Consider the following 16,175-nt stretch of genomic DNA (forward strand, 5'->3'; position numbering starts at 1 on the left):
CTTCACCTACCCACTATGCACAGGACTGACCTTCCTGCATACTTGCCCCAGGTCCCAGAAGGTGATTGTTCTAATCAAAGGGGCCATGAGGGGAGTGCCCCTCTGCTGGTTTCCCTGGTAACCAATAAGCCCATCAGTTCCCCCTATGACTGGTAACCTCCCCTTGTCCCTGAGTGAAGCCTGCCACCTGGTCCTGCCTGCCCTCTGCCCACATGCTGGGGTGTCTCCCGGACCCTGATTAGACATGTAAGCACCCCCTACTCATTAAACCAGTGATGTCTGTTGCTGACTCAATTCTTTCTTGGGTCTCAAGATTGAACAAGCACAAGGCTTGCAGGCCTGCAGGTGGCAGTCCAACAGACATCTATGCAGGGCTGCCTCTCAGGCCCCAAGGGGTGGGTGCTGAGAGGGGGGTCTCACCCCTTTCTTCCACTTGGGAGCAGGGGAAGCCACTGAAGGAGACCTCAGGGACCTCCCCCTGTGGACTGGAGCTCTCCACCTAAGGTGAGTTCTGGAACCAGGAATCAGAACCATGATTGAGGAGGCGTCTTTTCAGGCTCCCAATCTAATGGCTGCCGAGGGTCCTTACGGAGTCTTAGTCAAGAAGGGAGGATTCCTGAGACCGTTCGGAAGGATCACGTGACCCTTGTGTGACCAGGAAGTATAACAACCACGGCCTCAAAGGGTCCCCGGGGTCAGATGGGAGTGAGAACGTGAGCGCCTGTGGTGCCTTAGCGCATGTGAATGTGCATGCGTGAGCGAGCGTGTCATGCGTCTCGCCTGTGCGTGAACACGATGCGTGCGTGGGCACGTCTGCGGCGAACGTGCGTGCCCGTGCGTGTCATGCGTGCGTGGGCACGTCTGTGGCAGACGTGCGTGTCGTGCGTGTCATGTGTGCGTGGGTGCGCCCGGTCCCCTGGGGGCGGGGAGTTCTCCCCCGGGGCTGCTGTCCCTGAGGGGGTGTAGTTGACGGCTTCCACTCCTGCTCCGGCTGGGGAAGCCTCACCTGGCGGGTAGTGGGGTCTCAGGACCCGTCTCGGGTCAGCAATGGCCGTGTTAAGCTCTCGGAGTCGGTTTCCTTGGTGGCTGACGAGAGCGGCGGACACTGTGGTGAAAGGACAGAACGGGCAGCTCGGAGGAGAGGCGACCCTCGTCCCTCCATCCCCACGGGCACGTACAGGCCCCCCAGGGGATTGCTGGCTGGGGGTGCCGTTGACTTCTGACAGGACGAGGTCGCCGGGCAGCGTGACAGCCGAACATCTGAGGGGAACCAGGGGAGGCTGGGGTCCGACGGGCCGCGCTTCTCCCATCCTTCCGCGCCCAGGGGCGGGTCTGAACCGCCACACGCTCCAAGGGAAGCCCCCACAGAAGCCCTGCCAAAGGCAGCGCCCCGCCCCCCGCCCCGCCCCAAGACCTGTGGGCCAGGAACCCCGGCGGCAGGTGCGCCCTCGCCGCCGGGGGCCGATCTAGAGGCTGGAGAGACCGGTCAGCTCTGCGGAGAAGCATCTTCCGGCTGCTTGCACAGGGTTCAGTTGACGAAGCAGGAGCGGAAGGGAAGCCCGGCGGGGACCGGCGAGCTCTCCTCTAGCCGGGGCTTCTTCCTGCTCGTGCGCCCCGCCAGGCAAGAGCAGGGTTAAGTGTGTGCGAGGGGGGGGGGGGGGGGGGGGGGGGCGGAGAGGGAATCCCAGACCGCCGGAACTGGAGACTTCCCAGCCGAGGGCGAAGCGGCCGCGAGAAGCAGCGCCGGCCACCCCGTGGCTTCCGCTGGCACCTGGGCGCGCGGAGTCGGGAGGACACGTCGACAGCCGCCCGCAGGACACGCGGCAGACGCGTCACAGCCACCGCCAGGGTAAGTGCCGCCCGGGGGCCCCAGGGGCCGGCAGGGGCGTCCGAAACGCAGCGCTTTCTTGAGGAGCTGGGGTGTGCTGCTCTGAGAGCCATCCCTGTCTTCTTATTACTCATGCATTCAGACTCGCAACCAAGTCGTGGCAACAAATGCAGTCTGGAAACATCTTTACGGCAAAACAAAGAATTCTGCTTTCCTGTTGACAACTCAGAGTGCTGGCTGGAAAGCCAGAGCCCAGAGACGGATTGGTCTGGTGGGTAGAGGTCTGCCTGCGGTCTCTGCTCTGACCACGCAGTCAGGGCTCCCTCCTTCTATTCGCTGCCCGAGTTCTTTTGTCGAGTCCCTGGTGACTGTCTTCTGTCTCGGCACCCAGGCTTGGATGTGCTGCAGACAAGCCCAATTAGTGACACTTTCTGCTCAATGTGCATCTCATTATGGCTGTTCTGAGAAAGTGTGGAGACGGGGCTGGGTCCCCCAACCCACAGTGGGGAGAATAGGGTCCTCTCAGTGGCATATAACCTGTCACCAGTCTGCACTGTGGATAACCATGCTATGATGCATGGGGGGACCCGTCTTCTGGTAATGGCTTCATTTGAGCAAGTTTCAAAACAGTTCGCTTCGTGGTGCTTCTTGATGTGTCTGTTTCCCATTACACAGTCAGCCACCAGTGAAAGTGACAGTCGCGGTTTCCATGCGGAGTTTGTGAACCACCTGGAGGGGCTCCTCCACACATGCAGCGGCACCCACCACCCTCACTAACAGGCTTCCATAGCAGGGAAGGATGACAGCACTCCCCCCAGCCCCTGGGTTTGGGAGTTTTTCTGTTAGTTTTTAAATTAAAATACAAAACCCCACCTCTTAAATGGTAAAGAGATGAAAGAGAAGATTTGGAAATACTGTTGCCTGCCGAGCTGGAATGGTAACAGTGATAATAACATAGTAACAACATTAGTGACATAGCAACAGTAATAGTAACTTGATGACAGTAATAATAATACACAGTGTTCCTGCAGCTTTTTAAGTATGTTATGCTTTTATTTCTTATCTCATTTGATTTTGCAACTACCATTTTCAGATGAGGAAACTGAGGCTCGAGAGGTTAAGATCCTGACCAAGGACACATACCTAGTGAGTGGCAGGATTATTAACTACAGGGCTCTGAACGCTAAGTCCCACATTTTGTGCTTAAGTCATTTACCCTTCTTGTTGTTCTCCAGTATACCTGAGTGCTGCCCTGGAAAATAGAAGGTGAAGCCTGGCTGGAGGTCTTTTAAAATGTCAGAACTTGGTATGTGTTTAAGATCCAGCAGTTAACAGAGTTAGATATTTATCTACCATCTACTATGTAGGTAATGCAAAGAGCCCAGGATGTTGATGAATCTGCACTGATGTGATCTACTGGGGAAATAGATGGAAATGTGAGCCGCTAGGAAGCCTTTCTTGGGTCGCTAAGAGTTGGACACGACTGAGCGACTTCACTTTCACTTTTCACTTTCACGCATTGGAGAAGGCAATGGCAACCCACTCCAGCACTCTTGCCTGGAAAATCCCATGGATGGAGGAGCCTGGAAGGCTGCAGTCCATGGGGTCGAGAAAAGTCGGACACAACTGAGCAACTTCAGTTTCACTTTTCACTTTCATGCATTGGAAAAGGAAATGGCAACCTACTCCAGTGTTCTTGCCTGGAGAATCCCAGGGACGGGGAGCCTGGTGGGCTGCCGTCTATTGGGTTGCACAGAGTTGGCCACGACTGAAGCGACTTAGCAGCAGCAGGAAGCCTTTCTTAGTCCATCTCCCACATACTGCGTGTGTGTCCACAGGGACCTGCGTCCACTGAGCACCAGCTAGGCAGAGAAGGTCCTGGATCGTTTGTGGGAATTCTGGGAGGGGACTTTCTGTTAGGGGGAGGGTCCATGAAGGGTTCATTTGAGCAAGTTTCAAAGCCACCCCCACTTCTCTCTTGGTGACCAGCTTTAACCTCCTTGCTGGGCGTTCTCCACCCATGTTTGGGGCACTGTTCCTCCTCCCCAGAGCCCCCACCACACATACTGCGTGGGCTTCTTGTGGATTGGGGTGTAGGAGCCTGCTTCCCTTTCTCTGCAGGGAGCTGCTCTCCCACCGTGGGAGCCATGAACCCTGCCCCATGGGGGGTGAGGGGTGGGCACAGCCCTCAGGAGTGGTCAGAGGAGCCTTCTCTCTGACTCTGGGATCAGGCCTGCTCCTGAGCACCAGGCTGTTGCTGTTGTGGTTTTTCATCCTCATCAGAGGCCCCATAGTCCCACAGGGAGAGTTATCTTAACCCACTCAATGGTCACAGAAGCTGGACCTCAGGGCAGTTAAGACACTTGCCAAGGCCACCTGGCCGGAAGCTCTGAGCCTGCTGGCAACCTGGCTGTGCTGGAGAGGGGTCATCTGCCTCCCAGATGCAATCTTAAAGAAAAACAAAACAGATTGCTTGAGCTGTAACTCATGTACCGTACAGTTCACTCATTTAAAGAGTACAGTTCTCTGGTTTCCAGTCAGTCTGAGGAGTGGTGCAGTAGCCTCATTGCTAACAATTTCAGAACATGTTCATCAACCCATCACCAGTCACACCCTCTCCCCAGTGGCTGGAGCCCCTAATCCTCTCAATGTCTCTATGGATTTACCAGTCTGGGCCTTCCCCCTGAACAGAATCAGATAGTATTTGGCTTTTGTGTCTCTCTGCCTCCTTCAGCATCACATCCTCAAGGTACCTCCATGTGGCAGCCTGTGTCTCCGGGTGAGACCCCTGGCCTTTCCCACCAGAGCCCCTGAAGGCATCTAGAGACTTAGGAGGAGCCTCCAGCTTCATCTAGGGCACCGCTTCATGTTTTCTCATGGAGACCTCATGTTTTGCCCTGTTCTCCGTGTTGTGACAAATGAACACGGAAGGCTCAGGACCCCTGGCCGTCTCCAATGGGTTTGCTAAGTTAACAGCCCAGCCAGCTTTCACCATTAACCATGGGACTCTGCTGGCTTCCCTTAGCACTTGGACATGGAGAGGAATTTCCATTTCTGAAAGTGCAAAAGGGATTTCCAGGGGACCCTGGGGAACTTTTTCAAAATAGTGTATGAAGTGTGCATTTGAAAGCAAACAGCAGCCTCAGGCAAGATAAGTGAATATGTGTCATTTCAGCTGGACCTGCCTAAAGCACTATGTTATAAAAGATTGCAAAGCCCTGACTGGGATTTGGTGATTGATTGATGATGTCTGCTGTGGGCTAGGTAAGGGGTGACAGTGAGCTGTGTGGTGGCAGATTTAGGTAAAAGGGAGAAGTGGATCCTGGAAGCTAAGGCCAGGCACACTCAGAAGGCAAGCCTTGCACCAACCTGTGTGTGTGTGTGTGTGTGTGTGTGTATGGAAGGACACGTCCTCAGGCCCAGCTGTGCTGACCAGGCCAAGTTTCAGGCAGGCGGAGTCTGGACCCAGGCCCAGCAGGCTGGTTTCAGGGAGTCCATGAGGAAGTCATCTCCCAGGTCAGCCCCCTCTGAGTAATCGAGGATTTAATAACCAGAATCTCTTGCCTCCCCACATCTGGTGACTTTCGGGCCAGCACAGTGCGTTTCCTTCTTGGCCGGTGGGTCCCCACGGAGGGAGCATCGTGGATGGGTGCCAGTGCCGGGCCGGGGTCCAGCACCCGCCAGCCCCCACCATGTGCCCTCGCACCTCTGAAGTCAGCTCATTGCAGAGGAATTACGAGCCCGTCCCCCACTGTCCTGCCCCTGGCGCCTCCCCTGCTCACGACTAACGAACAGTCCTTGGCAGTTGGGGCTTCTGAGGAGTGTCCCTCCATTGGAAGGACAGCAAGTACAGTGAGCGCCCACGGAGGAGGCTGGAGGAGAAGGCCAGGTGCCTTCTCTGGGGATCAGGTGTCTGAGGCCCACTGCCAGGTCCCCATACTCATGCATGCATTTGTTTGTGACCTCCTGCTTAACTCATTTCTCTTGGAAAGTCAGTTTTTCCCCTTAAAAAGAGACCAAGCTAGCAGACAACCAGAGTGGGGAGTGCACGGTCAGTCTGCTCCCGTCTGGGCTAATGAGGACATCACCCCCACCTCTGGCTCTACCACGGCTGCTTCTGTTCTGCAGTGGGCAGGCAGGCAGGGCTGGCCTGAGGCTCCTCCCCATCCTGCTTAAGTGCCTGGGGGCCATTTATCCTGAGCAGACCCGGAGAGAGTGCCCTACCAGCCAGGAGAGTGGACCCCAGGGGGCCACTGCTCTCCATCTGGCAGGGTGACCTCAGCGTGGTCCCTACCACCACTGCTGTGTTGACCTTGCCAGCCCACAGAGTGTGCATGCCCTGTGCGCCTCTGCCCCCTTGGGCCTTTGAGAGCAGGTCTCATGTTTTAAGGTCTTGTGTTTTAAGATGAGGTAACTGAGGAGGCCCCCCAAAAGTGGCCCCCAAAGATGCCCCCATCCTGACCCCCAGAACTGCAGATATGTGACCTGACATGGCAGAAGGACTTTGCAGGTGTGATTAGATAAAGGATTGGAGATGGAGATGGATGGATCATCCAGGTGGGCCTGGCATAACCTCAGGGTCCTCATACAAGGCAGGGGACTAAGCCTCTGAAGTTGGACCTGTCAGGTCATGTGGGTGCTGTGTTCACGTTCCTGACCCATAAGTTGGGGACTTTATCAGTGAGTTCCCATCTTACCTCCATACACTTGGTAGATGAGAACAGGTATCCTGAGAGGTGGCCGCCCATGTAGGGGTGAATCCAGAAAACCCTCTGCCATAAAACAGTGTCCCCAAGGCACACACCACATGGCCTCGATCCTCTTGTTAGCAATCTTGATTTGTCCTCCCCACTCAGCTATGAAATACACACCCTCCAAGGAAGAAACCACGTGGAACATTAACGTTTTAGGGTGGGAGGTGGCTCTCACAGGATGTCTGGGCCCAGCCCCTTGTGAAATCACCCAGTGGGACGCCACTCAGCCCTGGCACATGAGAACTGCTGGTGGCAGGGAACAGAGCAGGAGCCCCTTCTGGGTGTCTTGTCCTGCTGACATGCATGGGCCTAGGAACCTGCATGTTTCACACGTTCCCAGGCAGTTCTGCTCATGCTGGTCTGGGGTCTACACTCTGAGAGCCCCTTTGGTTCATGCATTCCTTGTAGTAAACACAAGGTGAGTCATGGACTTGAAGGTGAAACGGGTAATGATACAACTTTAGAAAAAAAGGAACAGGAGAAGATCTTCAGGACCTGGGCCAGGTGAAGTTCTGAGACCTGATGTTGCAAAGTGCAGCCCCTTGAAGGGTTGTCATAAAGGTACTGACCCCGATCAAATGGGCTTGGTCAAAGTATTGACAGATACTGGTGGAGAGGATGGACAGACAAGACCCAGGCTGAGGAAAGATGGTAAACCACAGAGCTGACAAAGGACCTGGGTCCAGAATATACAGAGAACTCGCAAAAGTCAACAGTAAGAAACAACCCAATTGGAAAATGGGCAAAAGACATGAACAGACCCCTCATCCGAGAGATACAGATGGCAAATGGGGCACAAAAAGACATTTAACATCATGAGTCCCTGGGGAAATGCATGTTAGGCCCGCAGTGAGACACGCTGCACACCTGTGCGAACAGCCACCATCCTCACGTCGGTAACACCGGGTCCTGGCAGCATGGGGAGGAACCAAGTCTCGGCTGTTGCTGGGAACGTGCAGCACTGCATAGCCCTTGGAAAAACGGTTTGGCACTTTCCTCTAAAAGTGAAAATGCAGTCCAGTAACGACACTGAGGGCGTTTGTATCCCCGAGAAATGAAGACCTGTCTTAACACGAGAACATGCATAGCAGTTGTACTTCTAGCAGCCCAAGCTGGAAACCACAGCTGTGTCCTTCACCTCTATGGAAAACCACTTGGCAGTGAAAAGGAATGAACTCTGTGAGTAGAGAGCTGCTCACACACAAGCACACAAATGCGCACATGCACCCACACACACGTGCTTGCCAAGCTGACGGAATCCAAACACACGTGAGACCTAGGCAAGCCTCCTGGCAGCGACGATGTGTCCTAGGTGTGTACAGGTTGTTAATGCAGGGGAGCTGGGAGTGGGGGAGGAGACATGGGCCCTCCTGCACGTGTCAGTTTCCTGTGAATTTGTCATTACTGAAAGAGTAAACTTTTAAATAAGGGGAAAACCAAAGACAAAGCACCACAAATTCTTGTTTTCTCCCTTTAATCTTTTTCACTTGGAGAGTGACTAAGTCCATCTGAGTCACGAGGCGGCTCTGGGGACTCAGGCTGGTCAGACCCCAGGGGAGGCGGGGCTTTTCCAGGAAGACCTTGACCTAGCTAGAGCTGGGGACCCCGTCTCGCTAAGCCTTGATAACGGATGAGTAACCTACCCAGTCATCATGCCTACTGTGTGAGTGAGTGTCTGAAGGTTGTGTAGCATAGTAACATTTGTGGCTGTTCCCACCTATGGTGCACACTTAGCGTCCAGCCAGTAGATACTTACTGAGAACCTAATGTGTTCCAGACACAGAAGATGGAAGGGAAGCACAGAGAGGTAAAGCTGCTGGCCTCAGGTCACACAGCCAGTGAGTGGCAGAGTAGGGATGAACCTGACACTGATTCTGGAGGCCACACGCTTACCCACTCCCCATGACTAGACCGGCTGCCACATGCCCTGGGGGCCTTCATCACCCTCCTTCCTCAGCACAGATGAATTGGGGTCCACCCTGGGTCACCCAGCTCTCTGTACGGAAGGTGGCTGGGGTGAGGTGTGTCCCCACCATGGTGGGTCAGCCATGAAGCCCTTTGTGGGGAGTAGTTTGTCTTACCTGAGTTCTGACCCAGCCCAGGCCCCTCAGGCAGCAGAGGCCAAGAGAGGCAGAGCCAGTCTGGCCTGAGGGCGCAGTTATGCCTTGGTTGCCAGAGCAGGTCTCTAGGCCTTGGGGAACCCTATTGCTGGGAGCACTGACAGCTGTCAAAGGGAGGGAAGCTGCAGGCTCTGAGTGCATGTCCTGCTCTGTGACCTACAGTAAGACCCTCGACCTCTCTGGTTGGGCCCCAGTCTCCGACTGACAGGCTCTGACAGGCTGTGCTTGGGGATGCAGAGGCCTTTGCCCTCCTTTGCAACCGGGTCTGAGGTGAGTTCTGGTATGTCCTCTCTGAAGCTGCCAGCCCTTGTGGGTGATGTCGTGCTACCTAGTGGCTGGTCCCAGCATCACAGTTGAGAGACTGTGGTCACGTGTTCAGGGCCAGCTTCCCCACACCCGTCTCTGAGCTGCCATGTTCCTGTGGGGAAGAGGCCCTCCCTGCTCCTACACCAGGGGCTCCACCCAAGGTGGGGGTTTTTTCCCTCACCAGGAGCTCAGTTCCTGGGCTGTGCTGTGGGTGGTCCCGGCCCAGATAAGGGGCCCTGACTGCTAGGGTGCTGGACCCTTTCTCACTGTAAAGACTTTTAAACGTATAAAGTAAAAACTCTCTTTGGACATACCAAGGAGCCCAGCTCTATCGCAGTACAGATTCCCAGTAGAGCAAACCCAGTGATTCGTGTTTCTCACAGGGCTGAGTGGTGCCCAGCAGCCCCTGGGCTCAGATGCCATGCTGAGCACACACTGCCCCACTGGCACCGCGGGCTCTACCGCACATAGAGACCAATGTTCATACTTGAAGGAAACACTCTAGTTCACTAAACGGTAGAAAAAATGAAGATTTTAGTGTTTTTCCCACTCAACGTCATGGAGTCCTCTATCCATCCCGGGGATGGCAGATTTACCTTGGCTGCTGCTGCTGCTGCTGCTAAGTCGCTTCAGTCGTGTCTGATTCTGTGTGACCCCATAGACCGCAGCCCACCAGGCTCCCCTGTCCCTGGGATTATCCGGGCAAGAACACTGGAGTGGGTTGCCATTTCCTTCTCCAATGCATAAAAGTGAAAGTGAAGGCACTCAGTTGTGTCCGACTCTGTGCAACCCCATAGACGGCAACCCACCAGGCTACCCCGTCCATGGGATTTTCCAGGCAAGAGTACTGGAGTGGGGTGCCATGGCCTTCTCCATTACCTTGGCTAGGTTCATCAAAAATACAGATTGCTGGGCCCCCAAGAAGATCAGATCCGGGATCCCTATGGGCAGAACCCGGGAGTCTGCACTGTAAGCCGTGGCCCTAGAGGATGTTTATAGCATTAAAGTCTGGAACTTTCTTGAGGGTGCAGGGCAGGTTCTAGTAACTAAAGTCTCAGTGTGTTTCAGCTGCACACCAGGAGCCACATCCCCAGGTCACAGACAGACAGCCACTAGGGGTCCTCCCTCCCCCTACCTCCCCCTCCCTCCCAGCCTAGCTCACCCCTCTTCTTCCTTTTTCCTTCTTTTCTAGGCAATCACACCCGTAGATGTGTTTTTCTCTGTGGCTGGCTAGTTAGTTACTGACCGACATCTCTATATTAAAGTTGCTTTAGGGCTTTCGGAGGTGGTTTGTTCTTCCAGGGGGTCTTCTCTAGAGTCCTGGGCAGTACTTCAGGCCTTTGGACTTTCCTTGAGGGCCATTCACAGCAGGGCCCAGAGGCGTCAAGGCCTTGGGGCTGGGGCCTCACATCAGCTGCCAGAGGCACAGGCAGCAGGGAGGACCCAGTGTCTGGCCATGCCGGGTGGAGGGCTTGCTTTGGGGCCAGTAATGGATTTAGGAGTAGAGTCTGCATTTGGTTCACTTTCCAGTTAATCTCTATATACAGCTGAGCCTAAGCTTCCTCGTCTGAGGAATGAGGATGAAATGAAATGCAGATGGTTGGCACATTACCGATGCACATTGTCCTCTTTCTTCTGTGCCGAGTGGGCCAATCTGGGCTCAGGGCCGCACTGGCCATTTCCTGACAGTAAGACCCCAATGGGAAAGGGTCATTTCAAAAAGAAGATAAATATCTGACTGTAACCAGTACAAAATGCACACATCAGAGATTTTATTTCACTCATTAATGAGAGAACCAGGGAGACATTGCCCATGTTTCAAAGGTTTCAGAGAACCACATGTGCAGGCAATGGGGATCTACAGAGGGGCTGAGCCGCCTGGCACTGCACCTGCCTTTCTGTGGATAGAGATCACGCTGCAGGGCTGGCAGTGAGGGCAGAGAGGCAGAAGGGGTTTGTCCATTTCTGTCTATGCAGGTTTTCCTGATGCTTGTAGCTGTTGAATGGTAGTGACATTCCCCCAGTCTCCAAGTTGTCCAGAGAGTAAAGGAAAGAGATGGAGGAGGAAAGGCTTTGCAGAGGCTTATGTGTGTCAGATTTGTGGAAGCTGAGGGGCTCGGGGGACGCAATGCAGCCACACCTTCACGTCAGTTCTTGGCTCAGCTGGAGCCTGGTTCAAACTCACCGCCCCCTCCCTTCAGCACAGGCTCCTTTGGCCCAGAACCCTGGCACCTGAGTAGCCCGCAGCGCATTCATCGCTGTAAAGCGGAGTGAGAGTGCCCTCGGGCTGTGGGAATCATAGCTTTTCTCCCAGTCACTGTTTCCCTTTCCAAGCAAATGGCTCAAAACAACTAAACACCCCGTGTGCAGAGATGAAGGACACCTGCTCCTGCCAGGGGCCAGGGCCCAGGCTTGGATGTGATTTCCACAGAGGGCAGGACACAGAGATGGAGACACAAGTGCGGGGAGGTGTCCCCTGCTGAGCATGCAGCCTCCACCCACCAGGGAAGATGCTGGCCGGCCAGAGGAACTGGACATGGGAGCGGGTGCTCTGTTCCCAGCATCTCCCCACAATTGGAGAGCACTTTGAGGAAGGCGGTTTCGCCCCAGTCCCTAAACTCTGGTCTTGGTTAATTCAGAAACATCAGAGTGGTTGCGGGTGAGGGAAGACAGGTCACCATGGGTGGTGGGTGTGGACACCCCTAGTTGTTCTAACCGAGCTGTGGGAAGATGCTGGAGCAGGGATGCTGGGATCAGCTTGAAGAAAACCGTGGTTTGCCTGTCCTGACCAAGTCTCTCACAGCTTGGGAAGCAGTCCTTTCTGGGGAGGCCGCTCAGCAACAGGAGCCTGGATCTGCCACCAACAGAGCTGAGAAGCCCCCTGCTTCCACACGGGGTTCTGGAGGGAGAAGACACTGGCTGCGTGTGGGTGATGAGCCCTGGGAAGGTGGGTGGGGCATGCACCCCCACTCCCCCTCCCTTCTCCAGCCTTCCTGCCTCCAGGGAGCATCGGGTTAGCCTGATGGTCTCTGAGGATGAACATCCTTGAGGGGGTGGAGCAGGCCTGGGTGTCCCTTCTTGGCGGTGCCTCCAGGGTTTGAGACGGGGCTCAAGGCCCCCTCCTCTGCCTCTCACAAGTCATAGAAAAGGCAGATGATAAATTCATTTGTGCCTCTGAGCTTTGCTTCCATTTCATGAGTGATGTCATCAGCCCTTTTGGGAGGCATTACTAGCTACAGGGCTGGGAAAGTAAGCCGAGGGGGCTCCCCTGAACCCCAGGCAGCTGGGGAAGGTGGTCATGTGTCAGTTATTAGGGTCACCTGAAAATGCATCAGTGGCAGAAGGCTGGGCATTCCCAGGCCTGAACCCCAATGTGAGCAGCTGAGTGGAGGTATCTCTCCCCGCTCCCCCAGGCCAGGCACCACCCTGTGTCCATGGAGCACTCAGCTGGGCTGGCGGGGCTGGCGGCATCCAATCCGCCAGAAATCGTGAGTCACCACGGCTCCGGGTGGACCTCACGAGTGAGGACAGAAGGTTCCCACGCGCCCTCTGTACTTGGCTCTGGGTGGGCAGAAGGTACAGGGAGAGGAAATGGAAGGCGGATGCTCAGCCATGTCTCCTAGGGGATCTGGGAACAGGGGCCTCTTCCAGGGAGACAGAGGCCAGGCTGAAGTGCCAAGGCAGTCTCCCATGGCAACCACGTGGCTGCAGCATGGGCTGGCCTTCCTGGGACCTTTCGAGGTTCTGGAGAAGCCCTAGGATAAGGTGTGGATGTTCTGTCCTCGCTCTTTGTTGACCAGATGCCTCTTGTGTGCCCCGCATTGATCTGTGCTAAGTGTCAAATTCAGAGAATTTAATAAGAGATTTGTACAAAGTCAGGCAGAAAATAGAAGCTAAGCTGATGCATCCAAAGCCAGCTCACAGGCTGAAAATTTCAGAACTATTGATCATGGCCATTGAGTGGGTGAATGCACTTAGCTCAGGGATCTGCTAGCAGAGGATGGACTTGTGCTTGACAGGGATTTGGTTTTGGCCGCATGGCCCTTGCCGTCTGGCTGTGGATCGTGGTGTTGGCCTGTCTGCTCCAGTCTGGCCCTGGGCCTGCGTGAGAGTGAGTAGGTGAAATTCCAGAAATGTTTAAGTATATCTATACTTTATTCCAGTGACCTCAGAATAATAAATCATTTTGTCTGTTGTTCGGTAACCTTTAAGTCCTGCCTTCCTAATCCCTAATTGGCAAAGCAATTGCAACACCAAATTGCATAGTTCTGATGTAACTATGTAAATATTAACATGCTAGGTCCTGGCTTTGGTTTACTCTTTATAATTTGGGTTGTATTTTGTCAAAATACGCCTTTTCCTTCTTATTCCATGGGGTGCTAGAGTTTCATTAAAACGTGTAGAGCTACAGTGAGCCTCTTGTCCCCATCAGAGCTGTTTCCTGCCCTGTTTTCAGTTGCACACAGTAGTAAAACAAACGGTGTGAAAGAACCCCCCGCCCTGTGGCCAGCCACAGCAATCATCCATGTTGCGTGGTTTTGCTTCCTCAGTTCCTCCCACCCGTGCCCACCCCATGCCTGCCACCTGAGTGCTTAAAGCAGACCTCAGCATGGATTGCCCAGCGGGCCGTGATGTTGGGGTCCCTCTGTTCTCTGGAAGAACTACTTGCCTTCTGCCTGGCACTTCAGCACTGGTGAGCAAGCCCAGGTCCATGGCTTCATCGGGGACTGACCGAGTCTAGCATTGGTTCCTTGCTTCTAGGACTTTCCTGCTTCACACAGGATCCTGTAAAGCAGAGTGAGGGGAACCAAGCATTCATCCTGACGAGTGAGCAGCCTCCAAAACCTAGGCACATGCATCAGTGTGATGATCACGCCAGGGCTGTGCGTGTGCTGCTTCGCTTGAATCCGCACGTCTTCATATTTTTGGTGCTACAATCCATCCTTGCCCAGTGGGAACCCTTCGAGGTGCTTCTGAGTCCTTTCAAATTCTTAGTTTTTATTTTTCACGTTAAATGCTTTCAATCATTTGAATTTTACATGTTGATGAGTTCGGACAAATTTATACATGCATATAACCTGCATCACAATCGAGATAAATTGCTTTCATCAGCCCAGTATACTGCCCCACCTAACCTGCTTCCTCTCAGATTAGGTGGGTCTTTTCTAAATTGTCAAGTGAATGGGACCATCCACTACGTACTTTATGTGCATTCAGCTTCGTTCACAGCATCATGTTACTGACACTTACCTGCTTAGTGTTGTTTAGCAGAGGTTGATCCCCCATCATTACCCGCAGCATCCGGTGTTTGGCTCTTTGCGTGTCCCCATGTTGATGGATGAACTTCCCTGGTGGCTCAGACGATAGAGAGTCCACCTGCCAATGCAGGAGACTCTGGTTCAATCCCTGGGTTGGGAGGAACCCCTGGAGAAGGGTATGGCAATCCACTCCAGGAGCCTGGCAGGCTACAGTCCATGCTATAGTTAGCCCAGTCGGACACGACTGAGCAACTAACACCTTAATGTTGATGGACATTTGGGTTTTTTGTTGTCCTTTGGGGCTGTGATGAATAAAGCTCCTGTGAACCTCCATGTACAAGCCCCTGTGCGCACTTGTCATTTTCATCTTTTGGGTGAGTACCTAGGAATGGAATTGCTGTGTCTTAGACAAGTGTAAGCTGAGGTGTTAGTCGCTCAGTCATGTCTGACTCTCTGCAACCCCATGGACTGTAGACTGCCAGGCTTCTCTGTCCATGGGATTCTCCAGGCAAGAATACTGGAGTGGGTTGCCATACCCTTCTCCAGGGATCTTCCTAACCCAGGGATCGAACCCAAGTCTCCTGTATTGGCAGGTGGACTCTACTGTCTGAGCCACCAGGGAAGCCCGTCCAAGTGTAGGCTTAACTTTATAAGCAGCTGCTGAGGTGTTTTCCAACGTGGCTGCCCGCTGTGCACTCCAACCAGGAAGGTGCCCGAGATTGAGTGTCAGAGCTGGGAGGAAGCTGAGGCAAGTGAGCCCACTCCTGGGGTCCCTGTTGCCCAGACCTCCATGAGCCTGGGAGGGCACCCCTCACAGTACCACCTGGGTGCCTGATTGCCCCCCATCCTCATCAGCACTTGGTACTGTCAAACATTTTAAACATTTTTTAGCCATTTTAATAAGGGTGTAGTGGTACACATTATGGTTTTAATTTTCATTTTCCTAGTGACTAATAATTTTGAACATTTTTTCATGTGCTTATCTGCAATCTTTGATGAAGTGTCTACTTTAATCTTTTACTTATTTTTTATTGGGGTATTTTTCTTCTTATTAATGAGTTTTGAGAGCTTTTATATGCAGTCTGGACACAAATCCTTGATGAGATATGTGTTTTGTGAATATTTTTCTCCTAGTCTTGGCCTTGCTTTTTCATTTTCTTCGTAATATCTTTTGAAGAACAGACATTTGTGATGGTTAATTTATCAATTTTTTTTATGGTTCATGCCTTTTTGTGTCCTCTCCAAGGACTGTTTGTCTATCCCAAGGTCATGAATAATTTTTCTTATGTTTTCTTCCAAATTTTTATTAATTTAGCTTTTATATTTAGGTTTGTGGTCCATTTCAAGATAATCTCTATATATGGTCTGAAGTAAAGATTGAGATTCATATATTTTCATATGGATATGTATTTGTGTCAGCAGTGATGGTGAAAGGACCATTCTCCCCACCCCCACCCTACAAATTACTTCGGTACCTTTTTGAACATGAATCAACTGCTTACCTTTGAGTCTATTTCTGAGTCTCTCCCTTTGATCTGGATATCTCTTTTCACACTAATACTGTCCTGATTATTTCGGCTTCATAGTATGCCTTAAATACATTCTTCTAAATTTGTTCTTCTTTTTCAAAGTTATTTTGGCTATTACAGATCCTTTGTATTTCCATGTAAATTTTAGAATTGGCCTGTCAGTTTCTGCAAAAAACAATCTGCTTGTCCTTGTTTGGGATTGGGATGAATCTATGGACCAGTTTGGGAAGAGTTGCCATCTTGCCGTATTGACTTTTCCAATTCATGAACATAGTCTGCTGCTTCTTCTATAAGGCTTAGTTCTCCCGTAATGTCTCTCAGTAGTGCTTTGTAGTTCTCATTGTCAGGTCTAACACACAGTTAAATGTTTCTCTAAGCAT

General features: G+C 52.8%; 1 protein-coding gene across 1 annotated transcript in view; it reads left to right on the forward strand.

The window, feature by feature from the left end:
* The first annotated feature begins 315 nt into the window (after positions 1 to 315).
* ZNF469 (zinc finger protein 469) overlaps positions 316 to 16,175 on the forward strand; it is a 251,781-nt gene continuing 235,921 nt past the window's right edge. Inside the window, exon 1 of the mRNA XM_061386968.1 lies at positions 316 to 1,849. The gene's annotated coding sequence lies outside the window, so the exon portion shown is untranslated. The remainder of the gene's footprint in view (positions 1,850 to 16,175) is intronic.

The sequence above is a fragment of the Bos javanicus genome, chromosome 18 (genome assembly GCF_032452875.1).
Source record: "Bos javanicus breed banteng chromosome 18, ARS-OSU_banteng_1.0, whole genome shotgun sequence".
In the NCBI taxonomy this organism is placed as follows: Eukaryota; Metazoa; Chordata; class Mammalia; order Artiodactyla; family Bovidae; genus Bos; species Bos javanicus.